We start from the raw sequence: 9,105 nt of genomic DNA, 5'->3' as shown, positions 1-9,105 counted from the left end.
ACCTTTCTTCTCTTTGAATTTTGGGGTCTTGAACTAGTCTCAAGGGGTCTCATTTGAACCACGGTTCTGTCTCCCTAGGAATCTTCTCATTCAATCTCCTCTTTCTATGCTTCCTCCGGGTACGCTGACCCTTCCCTGCTTCAGAATTATTCTACTTATGAGAAAAACAAAATCATTTTATGCTACTGGTTGAACAATGCAATAAATGTTGATTGACTACTTATGTGAAGCACAAGCCAGAATCTCTCAAAAAGCTCAAGTTTAACGATTGAGGATGCAAACTGTATTCAGAATTGTAGAAGTGGACTGAGTTACAAGAGAATATAGATAAAGTGGGAGAACAGTAAAGTGTGATCAGATGAACCAAGGGAAGATATATGTGAAGCAGAGGGAAGCACATTTGTAACCAATCCAAAGCTTTCCATAGAGCCAACCGTTCAAGGCATCATACTTAGTGGCAGGGCATGTGGTAAAGAAAACACAAGTAAAGATTCTGAATATCTTTATCTCTTTTTTAGCTTGAAAATCCTATGTGATATATCTCCATATTAATGTCTATATGCTAAAAATTTTGCATCTGTATGTTCCAAACTTATGTATGTTGAAGAAATCTAAATATTCCAGGCTAACTTCTAAGAACAATGACATGAGTCTTTCTGTTAACACTATCCTATAGGCCGGTGCCGTGGCTCAACAGGCTAATCCTCCGCCTAGCAGTGCCGGCACACCGGATTCTAGTCCCAGTCGGGGCACCAGATTCTGTCCCGGTTGCCCCTCTTCCAGGCCAGCTCTCTGCTGTGGCCAGGGATTGTAGAGGAGGATGGCCCAAGTACTTGGGCCCTGCACCCCCATGGGAGACCAGGAGAAGCACCTGGCTCCTGCCATCGGATCAGCGCGGTGCGCTGGCTGCAGCGCGCCGGCCGCAGCGGCCATTGGAGGGTGAACCAACGGCAAAAAGGAGGACCTTTGTCTCTCTCACTGTCCACTCTGCCTGTCAAAAAAAAAAAAAAAAAAAAAAGAAAGAAAGAAAAGAAAAGACTATCCTATCTGGGTGTCTGACTTAAAGATCTATTACTTTCTCAGATATATCATCCTGCAAGAAGATTCTAGTGCTAAATGCCTTAGGGATATAATGTCCCTACATATTAAACAGTTAATAAACCTGTAATCTCTTCTTAGGAGGTTCCATTCTCTACTATAAAATAATTTCCTTAAAATGCTTGTTCATTTATTTTTATCTGTAAGGCAGACACACACACACACAAAGAGATATCTTCAATCCTCCAGTTCACTCCCGAAATTCTCCTAATATTCAGAGCTGGTCCAGGCCAAACCCAGGAACCTGGAACCTATGTGGGTGGCAGGGACCCAACTACATGAAGCATCACCACTGCCTCCCAGAAAACAATTACCTCCCAGAAAATAATTCTTCTACAAAAATAATTTTTAGAAATATGCCACCATTTACCAAGTATATACAAGACATCACACAATATTTTGTGTTTTTCCATGAATTATAACATATATGTATTTAAGTATGAGCATGATCATTAAATGCATCCTATATGCTAAAGCTGAGTCCAGCTGATATTATTTTTCCTTTTTAGGTTATTATAATAGATACTCCGCTACAGATAGAACTGATATTTTGTGAATTCAAATCATTTCTAAAAACAGTGACTTATTTTGCTTAGCTTTATAAATACTATCTTCACCAACAGGTATCAATGTGGCAAGTGAAGGTGACTGTGTACCTAATTTAAGGTTATATGTAGTAAGAACTCTAGCTATCCAGGAAGAAGAAAGGATCTCTAAAAAAATAAATATAATTTGCACTGAATTTGGGCCAAAATACATTCTATCATTTTGTTGTATTAATTCTACAAAGCTTTTTTTCTAAATTTGGAATATAGGCTTGTAAAATAATAGACTGACAAATGGACAATGATGTCATCAGATAGTTGCCATGAATAATTTTAAGAATGGAGATGTTGGTAGTCTTAACAGAGAAATCAGCAAGTATTTATGAACACCTTCCTTAATTCAGCATTATTTTCCATGTGCAGTGAATCTAAAAATGATTCACACTGTGTAGTTAGTGCAGTAGAAATGATTATGGCTTGATTTTGACATAGAATAGAGTGTATCTGGAAAGAAGGGATATATACTGAAAATATAGAGATGAAACTGAAGAAACTGATAACACAATAGGAAGGGTTTCAAAAAGCAGGCATGGCAGACCACAGAGATACATCACATCACAGATCAAGGCAAAGACACTGTGGTGGAATGAGAAGGCCGTGCCAAGATGGCTTCTGGCAAAACATAGTCAGTTACTCAGGAATGGCTTCGGAAACCCCCTGGGAAACCACCTAGCAACAGAGCCTGCCTGGCAACAGGCTGTGACTGGTTAGGGCATAAACTGCCCCTTGCCCGGATTGGCTGCCTTGGGTATATAAGCTGCTGTAGCAACTAAAGTAAAGGAGTCTGCGGGCTGCTCTCCTCTGGCCCACTTTCACCGAACTCCCGGTGCCTGTGTGGTGACACCACACCTCTTGCCCCCACTGAGCTCCTCCTCTCAGAACTAATCCACAGCAGCAAGACACCATGAACAGTTAGCAACATTTAGGCTAATCTATACAAAGGGGAGATTCGGACCAGAAGCTACAACCAGGAGACCCCTCGATCTTCTGCTAGTCCTTATCTTCCTGCTCTGGACAGCCTCATTCTACAAAAAGTTCTAATCTTTGGTCTTAGAAGGTATTTATGTTTTTTTTTTTTTCTTTTTTTCTTACTATGTGGTTAAGCTATGCAATTTACTTAAAAAAAATTGACTTCATATCTTTCCAACATCTTTGGAAAGGATAACAGTCACATCTTTGTATTTACATAGCAATTCAACAGTTTCAATGAATATCACACACATTTCCTAATTTGAGGTTCCTAATACTCCATGAATCAGACAAAGAAAATAGCTTTACACCCTTGCTAAAGGTATAGTAATGGAGGCTGCAAGATACTGAAGAGTGGATTCAGTATAAGGACATTTTTCTCTGGCTGTTCAAATCTCATCTGAGAGTAGTTTCATGCATATGACATACCTTTGTAAATTAAAATGAACCAGTTACACCTCTCCTGGCTGTACTCTGAGCTCCCTGCTTCTGGAAACTACTTGGCTACTGCACTTGAAATCTCAAAGGCATTTTTTCATGGTTTACACGAATATTGGTTCGACTAAATTTTGGTCTATCTGTACTTCTTTTACTTGTCTTTCCATTTACAATTTTGTTTTTTTTTTTTAATTACAGTGTACTACTGCTCATCAAGCATCCTTTGGAAATCTTGAGTTTCTTCTCTCTTCCTCATGTGGGATGGAAGACAGAACACAAAAGCCGACCTAACTGTGAGTTAACACATAAGTGGTTTCCTTGGTAACACATATGTTAAAGACTTCAAAATTTTCCCAATTTCCAACCCTGCTCTCACAGCAGCTGTTGGAACTGCTGACAGGAGTGTGCCTGTGTGACAGCAAGCCAGTTCGTCTAAGTGCTTCTAAGAAACAGGGTGAAGGTGAGGGCAAAACGGTGTTTAGCCCAAGGCAAGCTTATGAGAGGAATGGACTCTTAACACTACAAGGGGAACAGGGACATGAAGCCAAGAGATTCTTTTTCAGTTCTTTTAAGTGTAACAAAAGGAACACTGAAGTGACTAACAATGCATGAAAGGAAATCATGTTGACTGTAGAATGAAGGCCACAACTTAAATCTAGTTAAGTGTATTCTGCTTTTTGGAATATTAAGGAATGGCTATGTTCTGGAGCTTACTCAACAGTGACATTACACTTCAGAAGCTCACAGAACCTTCTTTCCTGTGGGTCTGAAAGCTCATGCCCTGTCAGTAACAGCCAGTATGTCTGCACACTATGCTTCCCATGTGTCCCAAAGTTTCCTGTGTCTTATTTAATATCACAAAGATGTCACAAGACTGGAGATGGTGCTTTCTGAGCAGACAACAAAGGAGGATGAAGGAGGGTAAGGCATTTGTACACGGGCACTCTGTCTGGCTTTGGTGGGGCTAGGATTTGAAGCCATCCATGTGACTTTACAGCCATCGTCTCAAGCAGGAACCAATCCTGCCGCAAAGATAGAACCTATGTTGGTAACAACTGAAGGCGGCGGCAATGTACATGAGGTCTATATCTTCCCTTACTGTCTCCAGGATCTTAATAAATATTTGAGTTAAAGCAAACAGAATCTGTAACATGATTTGGGGGTCATGGTGTCACCATACTTAACTGTGCTCTTGGTATGCCAGAGAAGGGAGCAGACAGCTGCATCAGAATGACAATGGGGCAAATTATTTGGGGAGTATTTGAAAGCAAAGGACAGAGCAGAGATGACTCATATCTTAATGAAGTATAGTAGTACCTATGAAATTTGCTACAGGAGAAATGTGGGCCCAAGACTGCAAACCAACTGGCATTGTTTTTAAGTAAAAAATGTTATAGATCAACCACTGGGATCACACAACAACCAGGTAATAAAATGTTCTCATGCGCCTCAAGAAAATGAACTTCATCTAACCAGTAGATGATGGGGTTCTTAAGAAAATGACTTTTACCCAAACCAACAGACGACTGGGAAACACTAAAGATATATATTTTTAGGTAAAGGGTAATAACATTGCTAATGGTAGAAAAGAATTAAATGTATTATGTAAAGTTTCAGTTTAAAATTAGAACCAAAATCCTTAAGACAGAAACACATTCATACAAACATGAGCAACACAGTAAATAATTTCATTAAATCCCTACAACTTACTTTAAAATGTCACAGAGGATGCTTAAAAGTACAACTGCTCTGCACAACACTGTGAATGCACCAGATACTACTTTACTGCTCACTTTAAAATGTTCAGTTTTATGTTATGCAAATGTCACCTAGATTTCAAAAAACGTACAAATTAAAATCAAACTTATTTGTCATATTATTTCAACTAAACAGGCTGTGTTCACTAATTAAAAGAAGAAAATCCAAATGGACCACTCAAGAAAGACCACCTTTAATGAACAAGACGACATTCTAAAGCAGACTCTCACGAAGATTAGTTTAAAAACTGCTGACAGATGTGCACTAGAAAAACAAAACCAGAGCTGGAATCATCACATTTGTCATGAGACAGAGTGTCTTACCATGTGGAAAGCACAGACACAAGAGTTAATACATTCCACCAAATACCATGCTACCAACATTCATAAAAAATCTCCCAGATCCAATGAGAAAGAGACCAATATAAACTCATAATGGCTATCTTTGGTTCATTCCTCATTTATCACAACTGAAGCAGACCGAACAAAAAGGAATGCTTGTACGTGAGATCTGAACTACGTCAGTAGGTAAGCGTAACTGATCTACATTAAACAGCAAACCCTGCACACACGGAGAACCGACCTTCTTTTCAAGTAACTTGGGGACATCTCATCGCGCGTTGTAACTATCAGTACATCGAACAGCAGCAGCAGAGGTTAGCTTCGCCTCACCACACAAGGACACCTGAAACCGAGAACTGTGAGCAGGCCTCAAAGCCAGGGTTAGGAAGAGGACGAGCCCAGCGTCGCGGCAGCGAGGGGGCGCGGCTCACGGGACCCCAGCACGTGCCGCAGAGCCCCACACACCCTCCCCTGAGCAGTGCTCATCGGCTACCCGCACTGAAGCGTCACCCGCGCCCCATCAATCATTTATACCACACATCCCTTCAGCAACCTCAAAGTTTTAAGTAACTTTCTCTTCGACGATTCATTCCAGAATAAAATCTGAACCGAAATTGTGCAATATCCAGAAAATGGCGGTAATGACAATGGGCACGTCCCACACAACCCATCTACCCAGGCTGTTTTCACAGGGAGAACGGCAGTCTCGAAGGGTTAAACGTGGCAGTAACTCCAACCACCAACGGCCTAAATGAACTATACGCCCAACTCAACAGATTCAGGACAAAATCATGAAAGAAAAGCAGTTAAACAAGGCATTCGTAAGTCAGATAAGGGAAATACTAAACCATTACATACATCCAGTGACCACTTCCTAAAAGTGATAATAAACCAACGAAAGATTAATTCACTTTGTGTGTGTGTGCGGGCCAACAAACATACACTCACCCTAAACAGAACTACACAACGCGAGTCGGCGAAAGCCTTGCCCACTAACCAGAGAGGAGAGAGAAACCAAAAACAGGGGTTACGGGCCACTTACTTGTCGAAAACTCGCTGACTTGCACACGGACGCGAGACAACTTCATGGCGGACAGAGGCGGCCTAGCGCGCTTCCACTCCTTTTATAGGCTCTGCCCAGATTCCCGGATGTGACCGGTGCATTATGGGAAGGCGTGCCTTATGACGAGGTGGGTGTGCCGGCTTGTAACTTCCAGTTCCACAGACTGAACGAGCTGCTTACCTATCCACAGGCCTAGCTAGCTGCCTGCCTATTTGTCCCTCGGCCGAGGCGTGAAGTTCCGTCTTCTCCACCGACTTCCTGCTGAGCAGGTGCGCGGTCGGTGTCTGTCCAGGGTTGGAAAACCTCTACCCATGTCTTCTAATGGATCCACCGGCGGGGTTTGGTCAGTTCCTACCAGTGGCTGTGGTCCCGCCCGGGTCGTCATGACTCTGGGAGCAGGTGGGCCTTCTCGGTCAGCACAGGCCTCCCCGGAGCCATAGCCCGTGGAGAGGCCCGGTGCGGCAGCGGACGGAGGGCCCCCGTGCGGCGTGCAGGGTGGCAGAGTCCAGTCAGCCCTGCACCTGCTGCGGCTCGCTGCTCCTGCGGCCTAGCGGGTGAAGCCGCCGCCTGGGACCCCGCACCCCGGCCGGCCGCGGGTTCGAGTCCTGACACGTCTGACAGCGGTGCCTGCTAACGGCCTGGGGAAGCCGCAGAACACGGCCCAAGTGCACCCACGTGGGAGACCCTCTCTCTCTCTTCCTCTCTCCTCTCCGTGTAACTCTTTCGAATACATAAGTACATCTTACCAAAATAAAGGTGGCCGGCACTGCCGGCTAGGTTGCCCCCAAGCACTGGTACACCAGGAGGGGCGGGGGAGCGCTCCACGCACGCCGGGGCACAGCAGCTGCAGCAGAGGTCCTGCGGGACGGGCGCTAGTGCAGTTTTCAAACAGAGAAACCCCAGATGCACGAAAGAAACAAGGATCAACGTAACCACACTGAAGAGTCCAGGGGAAACAGTATGCTCACTCTATGTATATACATTCTTAAAAAAAAAAAAAAAAGTAACCCTGAAAGTCAGGGTTACAGAGAGGAAGAGGACGGGAGAGAGAGAGAGAGAGAGTCTTACATCTGCTGGTTCACTCCCCAGATGGCCACAATGGCCAGGGCTAGGCCAGGCCAAAGCCAGGAGTCAGGAGGAGCTTCTCCCAGGTTTGCCGCGTGGCTGCAGGGGCCAAGCACTTGGGCTATCTCTCGCTACTTTCCCAGGCACATTATCAGGGAGCTGGATCAGAAGTGGAACAGCCGGGACTTGAACCTGAGCCCTTATGGGATGCTGGTAAGGCAAGCAGCAGCTACACTCGCTACTGCACAGCTCCGGCCCCTATGTGCATACATCTTATGGACAGAAAAATTTAGTCAACGAATAATGATTACAATGAAGAATGATTACACTAACTAGAAAGTGAGAAATTTGTCAAAATGTTTTGTCTTGTGGCTTTCAAAAAAGCAACAGATTCGGGTGATTTTAGTGACTTACAAGAGACTTTTGAAGAACAAAATTATTTCAAATTTATTTAAAATCTTCTCAAGTAGAAAAATATCCGCTGGATTCTTTTTCCAAACCCCAAACACAACAAAATATTTTTTTTTTTAAAAAAAAAAGCTAACAACAGGTTTTACCTATAATTACAAGTACTACTATCCTAAATAATTACATCATGATTTCATGATGTTTCATAGTTTTTGAGAAAGAATTCAAAACGCCAAAATATACCATTAAAATTGAATAAACACAGATGAATGCAACACTCCCAATAATTTGCATTGGTCTGAAGACTGTTAAATGGCAAATGAGAGAATCTTCATTGACATCAACCTTCAGTAATGGAGATACCATATTGTATGTACGGGTTTGGGCCCTCAAGAAGACACCAACAAGGGTTTAGATGTGCTGAATAATTTGTTGGAGAAAGGCCAGTGAGGGACAGAGGGGACAGCAATAACAAGCAGGAAGTACACTCAGAACTCACGGTGGGTCTGACAGCTGTCAACAGAGTGGCGACAGGAAGGAACACTGGGGAGGGCTGTCCCTTAACTGCAGCACATTTCCAAAAGAACTTCCGCCAATGCCTTGGCTCTGCCAATGAAGTCACCTATGGGGAGTCCTGCACCACAGGATGGGCCTGTACTAGTCACCTTCACCTCGTCCAGTCTTGGCCTGGGAGAAACCTGGGGGAGGTGTAACCTCTGTGAAGATGCAGTGGTTGGTTCCAGAGGGGTGGCAGTTGCTTCCCACAACAACAGATCTGAAGGGTGCATGTTCATGGCCGCCACAGTCCACTTGGGGACAGCTCTCCCTGTGCATACTCACAGCGCCTCCATGGTTTCGGGGGGGGGGGGCTTCCTTGTAAGAGGAAACAGGAGTACAGGGCTAGTGAGATGACTCAAAGCCCTGGTTACTGCAGGTGCTCCTCAGGCTCAGCCCTGACCACTGCTGATCTTGATGGTTTGCATGATGGTATGCAGCAAACCTCCATTCCTGATGAATCTGAAGCATTGATAGTCACACCTTCTCAGGAGGTGACTTGTGCAGGTGCCTTTTCTCAGCTGAAATTGCACCAGAGATCACATGAGTTCCACATGTATCCCTCCTGCCCCCACTGGACAACAGTGCCCTTCCCCCTGCCTAAGGAGCAGAGTCAAATATTGCTCAAGTCAAGATGGCTGAGCTCTTCTCAGCCAAGACGGACTGGTCCTTGGCAAGTATTCCAAGGCGTCTTGGCAGCAGCAACATTGTGTGGCTCAACAGGAAGCTTACTGTGTCACCTGGAAACTTTATGTCCTTGTTGGGGTCAAGACGTCTACTGCTGGAGAGCCCAGAGGTGTAGAAA

At 44.1% G+C, this 9,105-nt stretch overlaps 1 pseudogene; it reads left to right on the top strand.

Annotated features, from left to right (window-relative positions):
* The first annotated feature begins 5,841 nt into the window (after nt 1–5,841).
* LOC133762221 (regulator of G-protein signaling 10-like) overlaps nt 5,842–9,105 on the top strand; it is a 53,690-nt pseudogene continuing 50,426 nt past the window's right edge.

Source organism: Lepus europaeus, chromosome 6 (assembly GCF_033115175.1).
Source record: "Lepus europaeus isolate LE1 chromosome 6, mLepTim1.pri, whole genome shotgun sequence".
Taxonomy (NCBI): Eukaryota; Metazoa; Chordata; class Mammalia; order Lagomorpha; family Leporidae; genus Lepus; species Lepus europaeus.
The sequence above is the reverse complement of the archived record's forward strand: the minus strand, read 5'-3'. Positions and strand labels throughout refer to the sequence as shown.